This window comes from Pseudophryne corroboree, chromosome 4, assembly GCF_028390025.1.
Source record: "Pseudophryne corroboree isolate aPseCor3 chromosome 4, aPseCor3.hap2, whole genome shotgun sequence".
NCBI classification, from domain to species: Eukaryota; Metazoa; Chordata; class Amphibia; order Anura; family Myobatrachidae; genus Pseudophryne; species Pseudophryne corroboree.
The window spans coordinates 339,324,257-339,345,265 of NC_086447.1; the positions used below are offsets into that span (position 1 = coordinate 339,324,257).

Consider the following 21,009-nt stretch of genomic DNA (forward strand, 5'->3'; position numbering starts at 1 on the left):
ATACCATATCTGTATTGCGCAAGGAACACGTCCATTAAGGCGTCAGCCTTAATGATCGGAATTTCATTGCTTTTTGGAGTTTGAGTGGAAGAGTTACAACAGGTTTCTGAAATGCAAGATCATGTGTAAGAAGCCTTAATGGGACATGTGAAACCGTAAGGTTTTTTGTCTATGGAATATATATATATATATATATATATATATATATATATATATATATATATATATATATATATATATATATATATATATATATATATATATATAATATAATATAATATAATATAATATAATATAATATAATATAATATAATATAATATAATATAATATAATATAATATAATATAATATAATATAATATAATATAATATAATATAATATAATATAATATAATATAATATAATATAATATAATATAATATAATATAATATAATATAATATAATATAATATAATATAATATAATATAATATAATATATTTTATTTTTTTTAATTGGTCAATTACAGACACAGGCGCTTCATTTTTTTTCTTTTTTTTCTTTTTGTGGTTTGCCCAATAGTATCCCCCTTTTCTCAAAATGTTTGATAATCTAATTATTTTAGTCTGACAGGGTTTTTGTTTTTTGTGAGGGAAAAGCGTCAAATTACTGCCTTGCCCTGGGTGACGAAAATCCAATTTTCGGCCCTGCACAGACACAATTTATAAATATGTTAGTTCATGTTAGTTCTATTTGTGGAGAACTATTCACATGATACAGTACAGTGATAGAAATATATAGCTGCGTGTGTTGAAGAAGGCAGCTGTTGTATTACGGCTACATTGCGATTACAATAAAATACTGATAGTAACCTAGTGCTATATATTGTGGGATGTTATAGATTGATTATAGTAACAAAGATATGATATATATATTTTATGAGGTGGTTTTAACTGTAAGTGAAATACTGTCTGTCTGTTTGTTGTATGTTTATTAAATGTTTTTATAAAGAATTTATATATATAAATTATAAAAAGACATTTGGATTGACAGCGCTTTATTTTTTGTGTATGTGGGACAGTGACATGACAGTGGGAACAGGACCAGACAGAGGAGGCAGGGAAAGAACAGAGGGGGCAGAAGGGACAGAACAGAGGTAAGGGCAAGGACAGGACAAAAGTAATGGCAGGGACAGGACAGATGTAATGACAGGGACACGAGAGTGGGCACAGGTACACGAGAGTGGGGAAAGGACCAGGATAGAGGAGGCAGGGACAGGACATAGGAGACAATAGGGACAGGACAGAGGTAATGGCAGGGACTGAAGGGACAGGACAGAGGTTATGGCAGGGACAAAACAGAAAGGACAGGAGGGACAGGACAGAGTAAATGATAGGGACATGAGAGAGGAGACAGGGACACTAGAGTGGGGACAGGGACACTAGAGTGGGGACAGGGACATGACAGTGGGGACAGGACCAGGACAGAGGAGGCAGGGACAGGACAGAGGGAGCAGGAGGGACAGGACAGAGGTAATAGGAGGGGCAGGACAGGGGTAATGGTAAGGACAGAACATAGGGGACTGGAGGGACAGGATAGAGGTAATGACAAGGTCATGAGAGTGGGGACAGGGACACGAGACTTGGGACAAGAGAGAATTATGGAGGAGGTGGTGCTGCTGGCATGCACTGCATGGAGGAAGTAAAAGTACAAACAGCAAGATGATCTCTTTACCCCACGGGCCCCCACATGATGACCTCATAGCAGCATTCTCATTCAAAGAGATGCGGGGAGAGGTGAGAGGACAGTGGTGAACCTCCTCTGGTGTGCAGCTGCCAGATTGCCTTGTTGTTTCTGGTATGCTGAGCCCATCCGGGCTGGTGCTGGTATGCTGAGCATGGCCTGACAGAGCTGGGCATGGCTGTGGATCCAGAGCCCAGGCTGGCAGTGTGTGCTCTGCGCCCCCAGCTCCGCTTTTAGCCGGGTGCCCACTGTGGATCTGTATGGGTACATGTGCAAGGGGTAGGAGGAGGATGTTATCACCGCGGGGCCCCTGTTGGGATGTCAGCACCGGGCTGCTGCTCAGTGGTTTCCCAGCACACACGTGGTCTGGTGATGTCAGTTCTGTCCCCTCCCTCCTACCCAGAGGATGGCACCCCAAGTGGACGCATGTGTCGATCATGCCTCGAGCTGGCCCTAGCAACCATTGTTAGATAGGGATGCAGTCAGTTTACCAGTTGTCGGGATACCGGTGTTCAGGAAACCAACACCAGAATCCCAACACCCGCCAATAAACCGACAGCTGGCATCCTGACACCCACCCGTATTTCCCACTCGGTTGGTGGATCCACGCCAACAACCAAGTGTGAATAGAACCTGTGGTGAGCAACGCCCATCAGCATGCTCGGAGCGTGGCAAGCACAGTGAGCCCACGAGGGGACTTACTGCCTCGCTGCCGGTATTCCGGCAGATGGAATGCCACTGTCAGGATGCTGACAGCCGGCATCCCATCTACCGGTATATCGTATGTATCCCATTAGATAGAAGGCGGAAATCTTTGGTTTCCCAATTCCAGGGAAATAGAGGATTTGCAACGTTTGTGGCAGATCTGGGGAGGAATGATCCCTGGCGAGGTAAACATCCTGGAGTACAACAGTATTCTTGCTTCTCACAGACACATCATCCCTTATCAAGGATAGATCTAGCTTTAGTGTCTAATATTTATTTTTAACCATTGTATCTTTAATAGAATATCACGCTATAGATATATCAGATCATTCCCCACTTATTTTACAGTTGGGCATGGCGGTTGACAGGGGGCAAGGTTTTTGGAAACTACATCCTTCCTGGTTATTACAAATGTGGGGGGCAGGGTCTGAATTAGAGAAAATGTGGCAAAAAAATTATGAATAATTTGGGCTCAGCATCTATATCCATTGTCGGGGATGCATTTAATGCATTTATGTGAGGGTCACTATTAAGGAGAGTAGCTGAATTAAAAATGTCATACAAGAAAACTACCTCTGAATGAGAAAATAAGTGTATTGCTTTAGAGTTAGCATTTCTGGATGACAAACTAGAGTCTTCTGCATCTGCTTGGTTGGGGCTCAAAAGGAATGGATTATACATCTACAAGATGGTGCAGTTCATCAGCTATTATTCAGTTCTCACACTTGATATCGTAATGTGGATAGATTTGGTAGTTACTTTCTTATTTAGTACAGTTAGATAGGCCTTCTAATATTGTTATGAAATGACAAACAAATAAGGGTAACCTGGTTACCACAACTCCTGAAATTGTGGAAGTATTTGTAACCCATTTTAAAGATGTACATGAACTAGGTTATCCTGTAGTCAGAATGAATCACTAGATTATATTACTGCTGTTGGCCTCACCCCTCTTACAATGGAAGATCAAGAGTTTATAGATGCCCCTTTTACAATAGAGGGTTTTGAGTTAGCTATTAATTAATTTCCAGGGGGTAAAGCCCCTGGGATGGATGGTATCCCTGTAGAGGTTTACAAAGAGCACATAAAGATGGGATTCAGTTAGGATCCCAGCGGTTGAGGTCCCAGCAGTCAGAATATCAACTGTGGAATCATGACGCTACTCGGAATGCCGATACCGGCATCCCGAATAGGGTCACCAGCCCAGCACCGGAATCCCGATCTCCGGGATCCAGAATGAGTATCTGCCAGGCCACCGGAGAGGTAAGCTGTAGGGGAGGGGGGGTAGGTTTAGGCTGCAGGGGGAGGGTTAGGTTTATACTGCAGCCCAGGGGGGTTAGGTTTAGGCTGCGGGGAGGGTGGGTTAAGTTTAGGCACCACCAGGGATGATTAGGGTTAGGCTGTGGGGGTGGGAGGGTTAGGTTAGGTTAGGTTAGGTTAGGTGGCTAGTGGGGAAGTAAGTATACTTACCTTCCCCTGTTGGGATTCTGATCATTGGGATGCTGGAGTCGGCAGAGTCAGATCCAGAAGAAAATGAAAGGGGGGGGGCACCATGATAGGGGAATGGTAATAGTTATATTTCCATGCACCTAAGGCACACGTGCTCCCAGATAAGAGGAGTGGTATCACAGGGGGCGTGGACTCACAGAATACGCCATCAGGTAATGATTGGCTGTAGACACGCATCCTGGTTTATTGCCAATGTTTCACCCTGATGAAAAGGCTGATTGGGCCTTGAAATGTTGGTCACCTGTTCCATTAGGTATGGGAGCCTGGAAGGCACCACAGCACAATATAATTATTATAGTTTTTAGTTGGTGGTGGCAGGTGCAGCATGCCTTGTTTTGGGCACTGCACTGAGACTCAGACTGCAGGACACAAACTGCCCATCTTTAATTAGCAGAAGCAGCCAGCTGGATCTCCAGCAAGCAGCATAAGACATCTGCAGGACAGCCCTGTCACAATCAGCCGGGCCACCTTCTCAAAGCTGAGCTGAGTTTGACTGCACCTAGCGTGGTGGTAATTGAAGTGGAGGAGCAAGTGCTGGGAAACTGCAGTGCAGTGAGTGCTAATGAAGCCTTCTGCGACATCATAAGTAACAGTCATACTCAATGCTGGCATTTGAACCCTGCGCCTGGGCTGGACTCTGGCTGGCTGGCAGTGGGGGAGGTAGGTTGCAGTGTGAGCAGGGGGAGGCTGGAGCTGCAGCTACAGCCTCCCCATTGGTTACCACACGGACTTGCTGTTAGAGCAGCGGCGGGTCCTAGTGCCTGCCGGCTCTTTTATCAAATCTGACTGACAGAAATAGCAGTAGTGCTGCTGCTGTTCTCCTTTTGAAAAAAAGAAGAAGTCAGAAATGACAGGGGGGGCACAGGCCCGAGTGCCCTCACCCCTGCATCTGCCTACGGCGGTCAGTATTCTGACCGCCAGCATCCTGACAGCCAACATATCAATCCTAACCATATAAAGATATTTGCTTACAGATTATTGAATTTATTTAATGCGCTCTATAAAGAAAATACTTTTCCTGAGTCTATGACCAGGGGTAAGAGACAAGGGTGTAACCTGTCGAAATTGATCCCTTGTACTTTAAGATTGCATCCAGGTATAATAGGCCTTAGGGTAGGGAATAGTATGGACACTCTGTCTTCATATGCAGATGATTTATTATTTTTTCATTCAGAGTATATAAAATCTATGCAGGTAATTCTTCAGGCAATTCATACATGGTATATATTTGGGTGTTAAAATAAACTGGGGGAAGTCATATATTCTTCACTCCATGGCCCATGTCCAATTTTTCCTAAAATCAATCTTCCTTTTCAATGGGTAAACTGTTTTAAGTACCTGGGCATATGGAATTTGTTTCCAAGAATATATATCCTCTGATTGAGTATCTTCGTACCAAGACTAAATCTTGGATTAGGCTGCCCCTTACTGTAACAGGAAGGGTCAACTTGGAAAAGATGGTAGTCCAACTTAAATTTCTTTATATATTCCACCAGTCTCCTTTTAATATATGGATTAGGTATTTAGTAAATTAAATAGTATGATATCCTCTCTGGTGTGGATGGATCGACACCCTAGAATTCAGTTGAACGCTGTAACAAGAACTCAGCAATTTGGGGGATTGTCATTACCTAACTTTAAATTATATTATGCTGCTACCCAGTTGGCCCACCTACGAATATGGGTCAAGAAGGATGATGAGGATGTACTGATTAGTAGTTTAATCTTAAAGGTTTAAACGGGACATACCCCTATGCAGAGTCAGACTGGCCCACAGGGCTACAGGGGAAACCACCCGGTGGGCCCCACTGCCCTGAGGGCCCACTCCTTCCTCTAGGGATCAGGTTCCAGACTGTGCACTTCATTATACATGGTAGATATGTTGCATTAAACTGCACAAGACTATTGTGTATTTTCAAGCCTCTGTGGAGGCTGTCCACACCCCTAAGTATGGCCCCCCTATCACTGCATTTCCCAGTGGGCCCTTCATTCACATGTCCGACACTGCCCCTATGCAAGCTTTGCTTGTAGGTAGTTTTTTTTTTAGTACAGATCCGCCTTTATTTATCTAGGCAGTTAAGATCTGGGGGTATGTAACAAGGTTAATAAAATATGAGGGATTAGACCCAGACACTCCATTATTTAAATCTAAGTTCATTGCAAGTAGAGAGAATATGGGGTCTGAAAGGAATATATACTATAGGTCAATTGTATGATGTACATATTTTGAATCCTTTTTCCCATCCGCAAGATAAATATATGCCTTACCTGTTTCATACTTTTTAGATACCTCCAATTGTGACATGCTCTCTCCATCCAGCTTTTAGAGTTTCCGGTACATATACTGGACCTACCTATTAAAAAATTTCTAATGGGCCTCAGTTCAAGTAAAACACTTTCACGTATATATGGTTTTCTTTTAAATGACCATTACTGTGAACATCTCCCAGGGCTTAGGGACAAATGGGAGGAAGATATTTGTACGGAAAGTGCTGAAGCATCATGTATTGCGATGGCATCTCCCAAAGGGTGAACGAATTCATTTAGATTTCAGCAAATATAGCTGTTTGCATAGGACATATCTTACTCTTATGAAATATGTGGGTAGGAATATAGATATTTGTCCAAAGTGCAATGCTGCTATAGGAAAGTATTGTCACCTCTTATTGGAGTGGCCTGTGGTGGGAAGCTTTTGGAACAGAGTAAAATATACTATGGAAAGCACCAGTGAACCTACATATGTGATAATGTCTAGACTTTGCTCTCTTGGAATTCTAGAACTAGATCCATTTGATAAATATAATAAGCAATATGTTATCAATTTATGTTCATTGGCCACGGTCATCATTGCTAGGACCTGGCTAGCATCTCTTAAACCTGACTTCAATTTCTGGGAAGCATTAGTTAACTCTACTGTAACTCATGAAAAGTATGTTTACTTTTCACGTCATGCAGAGTCTAAATTTGATAAGATCTGGATCGGTTGACTTTAGTCTCAATATTACTAGATAACAACAGACCAGTGGCGTGCGGTGAGGTCAGTGTCTGGTGAGGCACTGCAGCCATAATGTTCGCTGAGTCCTGCCGATGATGCAGAGCAGGGAGGGCAGGATGAGAGCAGTGGTGCGGAGCAGGAGGGGGCAGGATGGGAGCAGTGGTGCGGAGCAGGAGGGGGCAAGTAGGGAGCAGTGGTGCGTGGCAGGTTGGGAGCAGTGGTGCGGAGTGGGGGGGCAGGATGGGAGCAGTGGGCAGGGCAGGAGGGGGCAGGATGGGAGCAGTGGTGCGGAGCAGGGGGGGCAGGATGGGAGCAGTGGTGCGGAGCAGGAGGGGGCAAGAAGGGAGCAGTGGTGCGAGGCAGGTTGGGAGCAGTGGTGCGGAGTGGGGGGGGGCAGGATGGGAGCAGTGGTGCAGGGCAGGAGGGGGCAGGATGGGAGCAGTGGTGCAGAGCAGGGGGGGCAGGATGGGAGCAGTGGTGTGGAGTAGGGAGGGCAGGATGGGAGCACAGGGGGCAGGATGGGAGAAGTGTTGCGGATCACAGGGGGCAGGATGGGAGCAGTGGTGCAGAGTAGGAGGGGGCAGAATGGGAGCAGTGGTGCGGAGTAGGGAGGGCAGGTTGGGATGAGTGATGCGGAGCAGGAGGGGGTAGGATGGGAGCAGTGGTGCGAAGCAGGAGGGGGCAGGATGGGAGCAGTGGTGTGGAGCAGGAGGGGGCAGGATGGGAGCAGTGGTGCGGAGCAGGAGGGGGCAGGATGGGAGCAGTGGTGCAGAGCAGGAGGGGGTAGGATGGGGGCAGTGGTGCGAAGCAGGAGGGCGCAGGAAGGGAGCAGTGGTGCGGGGCAGGTTGGGAGCAATGATGCTGAGTGTGGGGGGGAGGTTGGGAGCAGGAGGGGGCCGGATGGGAGCAGTGGTGTGGAGCAGGAGGGGGTAGGATGGGAGCAGTGGTACGGAGCAGGAAGGGAGCAGTGATGCAGGGCAGGTTAGGAGCAATGGTGCGGATCACAGGGGGCAGTATGGGAGCAGCGATGCGGATCACAGGGGGCAGGATGGTAGCAGCAGTACGGATCACAGGGGGCAGGATGGGAGCACTGGTGTGGAGCATGGGAGCAGTGGTGTGGCGCATGGGGGGCGGATGGGAGCAGTCGTGCGGAGCAGGGGGGTAGGTTGGTAATGAAAGGTACTCGCTCGCTAAGTTAAACAATGATCTCACCTGCTCCCTGTAGCTCCCGGGTCCCGGCAGCTGTCGTTCCCTCCATGGACACTGCTCCCAGGGCCGGATTATAGGAAGGGCGACACATTAAGGGCCCCCACACTCTGCTATTTAAACTGGAGTACTCCACAGCTGCATAGCAGAGAGGGGAGTGGTGCTCTGCGCAACCCTACACATGGAGGGCGGGACTCCTGGCGCTGAGCGCAGCTAAACAGCCTTACAGTCACAATAGGGGAGTGACCGTCACTAGAAGAATGGTATATCCTGGCGGACACACTACTCCCGCCGCCATCGTGGCTCACCTCTGAAGACGTGACTCCCTCCCTCCAGGAGGATGTGCCCTGCTGCCCGCGGATTATCACTGTCTGTCCACATGCTGGAAGCACCTGGCTGCCCCAACCCTCTATGCTCTTGCCCATTGATGTGAGTCACCGCCCCCTCTCAATCCGCTGTGTCCGCCCTGTCTCCCTTCTCACTGTGAGGTGACGGACCCCATGCTGGCAGTGTTGGAGCTGTGTGCCCCTGCTGTGCATATGTACACAGGTGACTTTGGGGGGAGTGCTGTGTCTCTGTTGTACAGTATGTGCACAAAAGCTCCTGCTGTGTGTGTGTGTGTGTGTGTGTGTGTGTGTGGGGGGGGGGTGACGTGTGTCCCTGCTGTGGGTGTGGATGGGGGGGCCGTGTGCCCCTTCAGTGGGTGTGGATGTGTGGGTGTGTGTATGGTGGGTAGGCTGTGTGCCCCTGCTGTGTGTGATTAGTGATGGCCTCCACATGCCCTAATACAGCCCCGACTGCAGTCCATAGCGCCCAGCCGCCTTGGCCCCCTCTATGGACTGTTCCCCGCTCACGCTTGCTGCCGTTCAGTGTCGTGTGTCTCCCCCCCCCCCCCCCCCCCCTCCCCCCCGCAAGCAGCAGGTCGGAATGAGAATGATGGCTGCTGCGTTGATGGGACTGAGGAGCGGGACACGGCGGGAGCTCTGCTCACACTTGCTCCGGCTATCTGTCTTTGCGCTGCAGCTCCTGTGTGAGGCTGTCACATTTTAGTCACATTGTGCATTTTAGGACCCTATAGGTGTTGGTCTTGTCATCGTAGCCAGCCAGGCTCCTGACGGCATGCACCACATGAAAAAAGTTGGGTGGGCGGATGAAATCCTCCATGCTCCGCAATGGAGTGACCTCAAACGCATGCAGCAGGAGACGACCCACCTCTCAGAACTTCTGGCGGATGTACTCATGCTTGCCGACATCAGACCCTAGTCGGTTGTAGAGGTGCTGCCCGAACTGCATGATGCAGCTGTCCCCCTTGATCACAGGTACCACATCATCATAATTCATTTGGCTCAACAACTTCCACATGCCGGTGCCAACACCTGGCGGAACGGGTGTGGCGTAAGTGCACAGGGACTGGACCCGAGTTCTACCACAGGTGTCGCCTGGAGAACAGACCTTGGCAGTGTGCGCAGTGCATGAAATCTTGGGGAGCTGCTGCTTGCAAGGTAGTAGGACACCGCTGCCCTCGCGGAGAACACCGATATTATGTGCAAAGTTCCCCCGGTGGCGAATTAGGTCCAGCTGCACTGACCTTTCCCTGGAGTTCTTGTCAAAGCTCAGTGCCCTTGCTACTTCTGGCTCACTGTGGTGGACGGCTTCCACGTGCCTCGCAATTTTGGAATATGGCCTCTCACACCATAGGCAGAAGTTTTTCTTATATGTTCTGGAACCATCCCCTTTTTGGGTAAGAACCTGGACTGACACGCCGTGATGTGTCTGTCGGTTCAGGCCGCCGTCTGTGGAGGAAGCCTCAGCTTCTTCCAGCGCCTGTCTCCTGTGAAAAGATGTCTCTTCCCCGCTGCTGTCATTTGAACTGCTCAACTCATATGAGTCGGGGAGATAGTCTTCATCACTGCCATCCGTTTTACTGTCTGCCCCATCCGCGTTCATTGTCTTAAGGAAACAAGCCACGGACTTCCGGGAGTGGAAAACAGACCGAGGACTCCTGGGAGTGAGAGATATAATGGTGAACTTCTGGGGGTGGGAGACAAACCAAGGACTTCTGGGAGTGTGTGATGCTGTGTGTTTTGGCCCTACCCAGTTTAAAAAAAAAAAAGTGCAGCTGGGTTGTCCAATATCCCCATCCACTGCTGCAGCACAAGGGGTAAAAAAAAAAAAAAAACACGCAAAACCAAAACGAACCCCCCCCCTAATAAAAACACAGACAAAAATACACAAAAACAAACAATTTTTCAAATCCCCAAAATAAACAGTACAGGAAAAATACCTTGGCCGGCAGCGGGGTTTGTCCAGTATCCCCATCCGCCACTGCAGTGCATGGGGCAAGAACAAGACCCCCCCACAAAAAAAAAAAAACAACACGCCCTCCAAAAAAAAAAAAAAAGACCCCCCAAATAAACAGTACTGGAAAAATACCTTGTCCAGCAGTGAGGTTTGTCCAGTATCCCCATCAGCCACTGCAGTGCCTGGGGCAAGAACAAGACACCCCCCCAAAACAAAACCCCCAAAACAAAAGAAAAACAACACACCCCAAAACACCCAAAAACAAACAGACCCCCCAAAATAAACAAGAACAAAGCACCCCCCCCAAAAAAAACCCCAAAAAAACAAAAGAAAACAACATACACAAAAACACCCAAAAACAAACAGACCCCCCCCCCCAAATAAACAGTACGGGAAAAATACCTTGGCCGGCAGCAGGGTTTGTCCAGTATCCCCATCCGCCACTGCAGTGCATGGGGCAAGAACAAGACCCCCCCACAAAAAAACAAAAAAAAAACAAAAGAAAAACAACACCCCCTCCAAAAAAAAGAAAAGACCCCCCCAATAAACAGTACTGGAAAAATACCTTATCCGGCAGTGGGGTTTGTCCAGTATCCCCATCCGCCACTGCAGTGCCTGGGGCAAGAACAAGACACCCCCCCAAAACAAAACCCCCAAAACAAAAGAAAATCAACATACCCCAAAACACCCAAAAACAAACAGACCCCCCAAAATAAACAAGAACAAAGCACCCCCCCAAAAAAAACCCATAAAAACAAAAGAAAAGCAACATACACAAAAACACCCAAAAACAAACAGACCCCCCCAAAAATAAACAGTACGGGAAATATACCTTGGCCGGCAGCGGGGTTTATACAGTATCCCCATCCGCCACTGCAGTGCATGAGGCAAGAACAAGACACCCCCCCCCAAAAAAAACAAAAAAAAACAAAAGAAAAACAACACACCCCAAAACACCCAAAAACAAACAGACCCCCCAAAATAAACAAGAACAAAGCACCCCCCCAAAAAAAATAACCCAAAAATCAAAATAAAAACAACACACACAAAAACACACAAAAACAAACAGACCCCCCCAAAATAAACAGTACGGGAAAAATACATTGGCCGGCAGCGGGGTTTGTCCAATATCCCCATCCGCTACTGCAGTGCATGGGGCAAGAACAAGACCCCCCCCCCCAAAAAAAAAAACACCCCCCCCAAAAAAAAGACACCCCAAATAAACAGTACTGGAAAAATACCTTGTCCGGCAGTGGGGTTTGTCCAGTATCCCCATCCGCCACTGCAGTGTCTGGGGCAAGAACAAGACACCCCCCCCCCCAAAAAAAAAACCCCAATAACAAAAGGAAAACAACACACCCAAAAACACCCAAAAACAAACAGACCCCCCCAAAAAATAAACAAGAACAAAGCATCCCCCTTTTCCCCCTCCAAAAAAAAAATAAAAAAATCCCAAAACAAAAGAATAACCACATACACCCAAAAACAAACAAACCCCCCTCCAGGAAAAAAAAACAGTATGGGAAAAATACCTGTGGCGGCAGCGGGAATGCCAAGAATCCCCATCCGCTGATGCTGCAGCGCCTGCGTAGAGAAAAAAAAACACCCCCCCCAAACTAAAACAACAACAAAACAAAAAAACGTGGGACAGCAGCAGGTGTGTCCAGCCCATGGGAGGGGGGAAATAAAAACCTTCCCCCAATAATCCCACCAAAAAAATAAAAAATCCCCAGGCTGGGGCTGTCCAGTATCTGCATTCCGCCATTGACCCGCCGGCCGGCGGGTGTTCCCCGGCTGTTCAGCCCTGGGGAAGGGGTAGCCCGCCTCAGACTATTAAGCCTGGAGAGCGGGGGCTCCGGCCGAATATTAAGCCCAGGGAGGGACCAGCCACCGGGACGGGAGGACCAGGGAAGAGGCCCCTCCGCCGACCCACCCGGCCGGCGGAGGCGCTGACCCTCGTGCCGAACGGATTGTCCCCGGCCAAATCCCCGGTACGGGACACTGCGCGTGCCGCCGCCCCCGCCGCCCGGCGGGTAGTCCCCGGCTGTTCAGCCCTGGGGAAGGGTCAGTCCGCCTCCGACTATTAAGCCCGGAAAGCGGGGGCTCCGGCCGAATATTAAGCCCAGGGAGGGACCAGCCACCGGGGATGGGAGGACCAGGGGAGAGGCCCCTCCGCCGACCCACCCGGCCGGCGGAGGCGCTGGCCCTCGTGCCGAACGGATTGTCCCCGGCCAAGTCCCCGGGATGGGACACTGCTCGCGCCGCCGGCCCTCGACTATTAAGCCCGGAGAGCGGGGGCTCCGGCCGAATATTAAGCCCAGGGAGGGACCAGCCACCGGGAACGGTAGGACCAGGGGAGAGGCCCCTCCGCCGACCCACCCAGCCGGCGGAGGCGCTGACCCTCTTGCCGAATGGATTGTCCCCGGCCAAGTCCCCGGGACGGGACACTGCGCGCACCGCCGGCCCCGCCGCCCGGCGGGTAGTCCCCGGCTGTTCAGCCCTGGGGAAGGAGCAGCCCGCCTCTGACTATTAAGCCCGGAGAGCGGGGGCTCCGGCCGAATATTAAGCCCAGGGAGGGACCAGCCACCGGGGACGGGAGGACCAGGGGAGAGGCCCCTTCGCCGACCCACCCGGCCGGCGGAGGCGCTGACCCTCATGATGAACGGATTGTCCCCGGCCAAGTCCCTGGGACGGGACACTGCTCGCGCAGCCGGCCCCCGACTATTAAACCCGGAGAGCGGGGGTTACGGCCGAATATTAAGCCCAGGGAGGGACCAGCCACCGGGGACGGGAGGACCAGGGGTGAGGCCCCTCCGCTGACCCACCCGGCCGGCGGAGGCGCTGGCCCTCGTGCCGAACGGATTGTCCCCGGCCAAGTCCCCGGGACGGGACACTGCGCCGCAGGCGAGCAAGAAGCTTCGGGTGCGAGGGCACGGGACGCCCCATATGCCCACCCCCGCAGTCAGCCAAATTTTTACTGATTTTGTGGCGTTTGGTCATAATATCAGAGATGGTAGCTCAGGCTCCTCTAGTTTCTCAGCTTTACACGTGCAGCAAATGTCTGATCTTATAGTTACTCTCTTATAGAGAATTTCAATGGTGACAACACATCATCAGTAGGCCGACACAAACCTAACCACCAGCCCAATATCTCAACCTGACACCAAAGTGAGAAATGATGACAGCAGACCCCCCCACCTCCAAGGTGAAGGGGTTACGAAAACCTCGCACAGCGATAACGTTCAACCATGGCCAATAAGTAAAGGAACCAGCAAACCTCAGAACCCTGCAGTCACCATCACCAACCTGCAGGGCCTGTCACACACCCCACCACCTAAGCGGGGAAAGGGGTAGCTATCACTCCTCTCCAGAATAGAGAGGAGTACGGACAACCTCAATCGAGAGTTCCCTACCGTGCCACTCACCCACAAGCAGGCATTGGGGAATCCAGCAGCCCTCTGGATCCTGCAGTGATGCGGGAGGAAGCTTCAGACGGGGCATAGTAGCGGCCAGTGGAGGTGACACCTCCGGCCAACATCACTGCCCTGCGGAGCCTGTCCCGCACCCCCACCGCCTAATGGGGGACGAGGGTGGTTATCACCCCACCTCCGAGATGGAATAGGAACTGACAACCTCCCGCAACAGCCCCCAGCCATACCGCTCACTCAGCCTCGAGCAAGCATTGGGGAATCCGGCAGCCCTCCGGATCCTGCAGTGATGCGGGGGGAGTCTGCAGGCGGTGCAACGGCCAGTGGAGGATACCCCTCCAGCCGACATCACCGCCCTGCGGAGCCTGTCCCGCACCCCGCCGCCTAAGGTGGACGAGGATGGCGTTTACCTCCCCCCCTCTGGGATGGAGGGGGGGGAAACATCCTCAATCCATCCCCGACCCGTGCCGCTCGGCCGTCAGCAAGCATTGGGGAATCCGGCAGCCCTCCGGATCCTGCGGTGATGCGGGGGGAGGCTGCAGACAGGGTGGAGTTGACTCCTCCGGCCGAGATCACCGCCCTGCGGAGCCTGTCCCGCACCCCGCCGCCTAAGGTGGACGAGGGTGGCTGTCAACTCCCCCCCTATGGGATGGAGGGGGGCAGACATCCTCAATCCATCCCCGAAACTTGCCGCTCGGCCGCCAGCAAGCATTGGGGAATCCGGCAGCCCTCCGGATCCTGCAGTGATGCGGGGGGAGGCTGCAGACAGGGCGGAGCAGCGACCGGTAGAGTTGACCCCTCCAGCCAACATCACCACCCTGCGGAGCCTGTCCCGCACCCCGCCACCTAAGGTGGACGAGGGTGGCTGTCACCTCCCCCCTCCGGGATGGGGGAGGTGACAGAGCACTGGGCGGACATTTGGGGACTAGTAAACCCTTACAGTGGAGGGTTTCCAGGCACGCCGTGGGCAGAATGAGGGCCTTGTTCGCCTGGAGCTGGCCGGGACCCCTGGGTTCCGGCCAAGCAAATGGCCCTCCGCGCCGGGGCGCAGGGAGCCACATCGATCGGGTTTGCAGGACAAAGAAAAGAGGATCTTCTATCGAATACCCATCTTTTCCCGGCTAGACTCTGTTCTCAGCCTGTGAATCTCTCAGCTGGGTTCTCTTGGACGTAGCAGGAGAGGTGATGCGTGCGACACTTTTGCAGTACACTCTCCTATTTTCCCCAGGCTCTTGGAACCACTCCCAGCCTGACGGTTCACCCATACACACTCATCAGCATGACTTTCACAAATTGCAGTACCCAGTTCAGCACACTGGGGGCACTGCTTTCAGGCATAGGGAGCCAGGCCAAGCCCGGTCCGCAGGCTCCAACCGATGCCCGGAGGAGCCCCATTTCAGCCTCGGAGGGGAGATCTGAGGAACGAAAGACTGGAAGTCCCGGTGGGACTGCACTTCCCCATCTGCCACACGGGGGCACTGCACCAGGTGAGAGGAAGCTGGGCCAAGCCCGGTCCCCAGGCTCCAACCAATGCCTGGAGGAGCCCCATTTTGGCCTCGGAGGGGAGGTCGGAGGAACGAGAGACTGGAAGTCCCGGTGGGACTGCGCTTCCCCTGTCTGCCACAGGGGGCGCTGTACCATGTGAGAAGGAGCTGGGCCAAGCCCGGTCCGCAGGCTCCAACCGATGCCCAGAGGAGCACGATTTCAGCCTCGGAGGGGAGATCAGAGGAACGGGAGACTGGAAGTCCCGGTGAGACTGTGCTTCCCCCGTCTGCCACAGGGGGGCGCTGCGCCAGGGGAGAGGGAGCCGGCCCAAGCCCGGTCCGCAGGCTCCAACCGATGCCCTGAGGAGCCCCATTTCAGCCTCGGAGGGGAGATCGGAGGAACGAAAGACTGGAAGTCCCGGTGGGACTGCGCTTCCCCTGTCTGCCACAGGGGGGCGCTGCACCAGGGGAGAGGGAGCCGGTCCAAGCCCGGTCCGCGGGCTCCAACCGATGCCCGGAGGAGCCCCATTTCGGCATCGGAGCCCTGGCTGGGTTGCCTCTGAAAGGGAAGACCTCTCTCTATTGTTCAGCCTGTATCCAGTCTCTGAGCTCCAAGGCATTTTTGTCACAGATCCTTATCTGCTGTTCCAGCCTCTCAGCCACATCACCATTCCCTGAGGATCTGGCCATATCAATATGCCCATGGGGTTCTTTTCAGGGTAGCAGATCGGGTGGAGCGCACGTCATTCTAGTGGGCCATGCTCAGATTTTACCCTAGCTCCTGGAAACGTGTCCAGGCACAAGGGATACACGTCCACACTCATTTGGGGGAGTTCCAGAATGGGAAATTCAACACTTTTTATCGAGATAAGTCGAATAGCTCCTCTCCAGCGCCCGTGAAAATTATAAGAAGGGCCCCGGCTAGAGCCCGTACTGGGGAAAGTGGGAGGGGGCATGTGCGGCGCCCCCCGTTGGCCGCCGGGCGGAACTGCAGCGGGGCCCTAAAAATTATGGGAAGGCACCCCGGGTCCACAAAATTACGGGGAGGCGCCCTGACTGCTGCTCCTGCAGGGGGCAGAGGGAGGGGGCACGCGCGGTGGCCGCCGGGTGGAACTGCAGTGGGGCCCCAAAATTATTGGAAGGCGCCTCGGTCCCCAAAATTATGTGGAGGTGCCCTGTCTGCTGCTCCTGCAGGGGGGGCAGATGGAGGGGGCATGCGCGGCACCCCCCCCTGGTGGCCGCTGGGCAGAACTGCAGCGGGGCCCCAAAAATTATGGGAAAGCACCCCGGGTCCCCAAAATTACGGAGAGGCGCCCTGACTGCTGCTCCTGCAGGGGGGAGATGGAGGGGGCACGTGCATTTAAAATTAACCATGTATCGTCCTGTACAAAAACGCACGTAATATACTTAATTACATGTCCATGCCAGCTCCAGTATGTGGGCAAAACAATCCGCAACATAAGAGAGCGGTTCGCCATGCACAAATCATCGGTAATAGCGGCCCTCACGGGCAAACCGACGGACCAGCCTGTAGCTAAACATTTTGCGGAGTATGGGCATGATTTGAAGGACTTACAATTTTCCCTGATCGACCATGTCCCCAAAAGGTTAATAGGAGGTGATCGACATGGGCCTCTACTACGTATGGAGGCCAAATGGATGTACACACTGGACACTATGAGACCTAAAGGTCTAAATGACAAAATGCAGTGGAGTGTCTTTTAGTTAGTGAAAGTTTGGCCTCTTTACAGAATGATTCTCACCTATTGGAATATATATACCAGAATGACATCTGTAACATGAGATAGCAAGGAATATGTACAGTTTAGATAGCAGTTTTTTTTCCTTAATCTGATTTTCCTTTTTCTTTTATATAGGTACAATGTGATAGATATGCAGCCTTGTTTATAGCACAATATAGAAATGTGGTTGTCTAGTCACAGATACATTTTGTATGTTAGTTAGGTTTTAGCATCAGTATGTCCACTGTCAGCAAACACTTATGTTTTTCACACAGTGCAGCAGTTGGTGGATGCAGCGCCGCAGTGATGAGGTGGGGACTCTGACGTTGGTTGCCTACGTGGACCGGGTAACCTAGGAGACGAGGACGCCGGGGGAACTTCAGTACGACCACGTCCAGGTTGCCATGGAGACACGGACAGCCGGCGGAAGGGGGACGCACCACGGCACTGCGGGCTGACGTCATCACTGAGCACCCAATACTCGGGACGGAAGTATGGCGCGTTCCCGATCTCACACCGCAGTTCCCGTACGCGGGTCTTCTTCACCCTACAAAGGTAATACATTTTCATGTATACTTCACTTTGTACTCAGGCCTTGCTGTAATATGGAATAAATTTGCACTTTATTTTTCACCATAACAAAGTCTCCGAGTGCCGCTGCTTGTCTGATGAGGGATGTATATATATATATATATATATATATATATATATATATATATATATATATATATATATATATATATATATATATATATATATATATATATATATATATATACAGTGGCGGAACTACCGCCAGAGTAAGCGGTGCATTGCACTGGGGCATGCCACTGTCAAGGGGCCCAAAGCCAGCGCGGCATATATTGAGTCAAACTAACTCATTACCAGGAGTTAAAGTGAGCCGAAACGGGGCGGAACTGCGTTCCGTCAGTTCCACTTGGAGACGGAACGCAGTTCCGCCTCCTCCGGCTCACCTCACCCGATGGACGCAGGGAGATGCAGGACGCCTGCTGTTACCAGCGGCGCCCAGCTCTCCCTGCACAGTGGAAGCCCGGTGGCAGGAGCTCACTACTGAGCTCCTGCTCCCGGCTCAGTGCGCGCTGTGAGAGAGACGTCATGACGTCTCTCTCATAGTGCAGGGAGCCGGATGCCAGAAGATCACAGCGTTCGGATGCGGGAGTGGGGCTTAGTAAGTTTGTTGGCTTTTGTGGGGTTTTTAAGGCACGTCTACTGGGGGCAAGCTACAAGGGGCAAGCTACAGGGGGCAAACTACAGGGGCACATTACTACTGGGGGCATAACTACTTGTGACACACTACTGGGGGCATAACTACAGGAGCTAAGCTACTGGGGGCATTACTATTTGGGGACTAAACTACAGGGGGCTAAACTACAAGGGGCATTACTTAAGGGGGGCTAAACTACAAGGGGGAAAACTACAGAGGGCATTATTACTGGGGGCATTACTACTTGGGGCAAGCTACATGGGGCTTACTACTGGGGGCAAACTACAGGGGTGCATTACTACTGGGGGCATAACTACAGTGACACATTACTACTGGGGGCATAACTACAGGGGCTCATTACTACTGGGGGCATAACTCCAGGGGCATTACTACAGCGGGGCTAAACTACAAGGGGGCATTACTACTGGGGGCATTGCTACTTGGGGCAAGCTACAGGGGGATAACTACTGGGGGCAAGCTACATGGGGCTAACTACTGGGGGCAAACTACAAGGGGGAAAACTACTGGGAGCATAATTACAGGAGCGAATTGCTACTGGGGGCATAACTACAGGGGCACATTACTACTGGGGGCTAAACTACAGGGGGGCTAAACTAAATAGGGGCATAACTACAGGGGCTAAACTACTGGGGGCAATCCTACTTGGGGCAAACTACATGGTGCTAAACTACTGGGGTCATTACTACTGGGTGGCTAAACTACTGGGGGCATAACTGCAGTGGCTAAACTACTGGGGGGCATTACCACTGGGAGGCTAAACTAAAGTGGGGGTAAACTACTGGGGTCATAACTGCAGGGGCATTACTAACGGGGGCTAAACTACTGGGGGCATAACTACTGGGGTTAAACTACAGGGGGCTAAACAACTGGGGGCATTACTACAGGCAACATTACTACTGGGGGCAATACTACATGGGGCATTACCATTAAGGGCATTACTAATGGGGGCACTACTAATGATGGCATTGTAAAGGGGGCACTTCATAAGAGGCATCTCTCCTGGGGACATAAGGGGCACTACTACTGGGGCATTACATAAGGGGCACCAATACTAAGGGCTCTATATAAGGGGCACTACCAGTACAGTGGACATTGCATAAGGAGCACTACTACTGTGGTCATTTTAAAAGGGGCGCTACTGCTGTGGGCATTGTGTATTACGGGGTGCTACTACTGTGGGCATTATGTGTATTAGGGGTGAAACTACTTTGGGCATTATTACTATTGTGTGACCACGCCCCTTTTTGGAGGCGCACGCAATACTTTTATTGCATGGTCACCGGGGGGAGGGGGGATGAGTTCCACCACCTCTCTAGGACCACTTTAAACACTGCTCATTACATGCCGCTGTGTGCTGCGGGCCACCGCCGCCCACCAAGGAGAGGAGCAGCGGGGATGCGTCCATGGGAAGGGGGGTGGAGTAGGAGGAGGGAGGTGGAGGAGGGAGCTGCAGCAGCGCACTGTAATTGATGAAGGCGCTGCTGCAGCTGTCCCTCTCCTTTGATATAGGCTTTCCTCCGCCGCTGTGAATGCTGGGATGTGCTTCCCTCATCACAGCGGCAGCGGGCAGCCTATGTGAAAGGAGAGGGACAGCTGCAGCGGCACCTCCACAAATCACATTGCGCTGCTGCGGCTCCCTCCTCCCCCTCTCTTCTCCTTCTTCTCCCCTGCCCGGGATCATCATCTGCCAGAAGCTGCTGCACTGAGGAGCCTGACTGCCACCGGAGACAGTAAGTATAATCTATTCTTTCTTTCTGTCTGTCTATCTATCTATCTATCTATTCTGTCTGCCTGCCTTAATGTGTATAAAGGGGACGCTATCTGCCGTAATGTGTAAAAACGGGATGCTGTCTGCCGTAATGTGTAAAAAAGGGGACACTCTCTGCCGCAATGTATAAAAAGGGGATGCTGTCTGCCGTAATGTGTAAAAAAGGGGACACTCTCTGCCGCAATGTATAAAAAGGGGATGCTGTCTGCCGTAATGTGTAAAAAAGGGTATGCTGTCTGCCGTATTGTGTAAACAGGGGGACTGTCTGCTGTAATCTGTAAAAAAGGGGACGCTGTCTGCCCTTAGGGGACGCTGTCTGCCGTAATGTGTAAAAAGGGGGACTCTGTCTGTTGTAATGTGTAAAAAGGGGGACTCTGTCTGCCGTAATGTGTAAAAAGGGCACGCTGTCTTCTGTAATGTGTAAAAAGGGCACGCTGTCTGCCGTAATGTGTAAAAAGGGCACGCAGTCTGCCGTAATGTGTAAAAGGTGGACTCTGTCTGCCGTAATGTGTAAAAAAGGGGGATGCTGTCTGCTGTAATGTGTAAAAAAGGGCATGCTGTCTGCCGTAATGTATAAAAACGGGACGCTGTCTGCCGTAATGTGTAAAAAAGGTACGCTGTCTGCCGTAATGTGTAAAAAGGGCACGCTGTCTGCCATAATGTGTAAAAAGGGGAACTGTCTGCTGTAATGTGTAAAAAAAGGGACTCTGTATGCCGTAATGTGTAATGTATAAAACAATATCCAAACCCGGCACTCACTCAGGGCAGCATGGTCCCTTAAATATAGCTTCCTGGTGTGTCTTCCCGGGGGTATGCAACCCCCATGTAGATACGAAGACAAATGAGGCGGCACTACCAGTATGATGAAAAATAAACAACCTTTAGTGGTGTATCAATGTTTCGGG

At 51.3% G+C, this 21,009-nt stretch overlaps 1 long non-coding RNA gene across 1 annotated transcript in view; it reads left to right on the top strand.

Annotated features, from left to right (window-relative positions):
- The window catches only part of LOC134911400 (uncharacterized), a 33,484-nt gene extending 15,839 nt beyond the window's left edge, over nucleotides 1–17,645 (top strand). The window contains exon 3 of the long non-coding RNA XR_010176537.1: nucleotides 17,366–17,645. This is a non-coding gene — a long non-coding RNA (uncharacterized LOC134911400). The remainder of the gene's footprint in view (nucleotides 1–17,365) is intronic.
- Nucleotides 17,646–21,009: the final 3,364 nt, after the last annotated feature.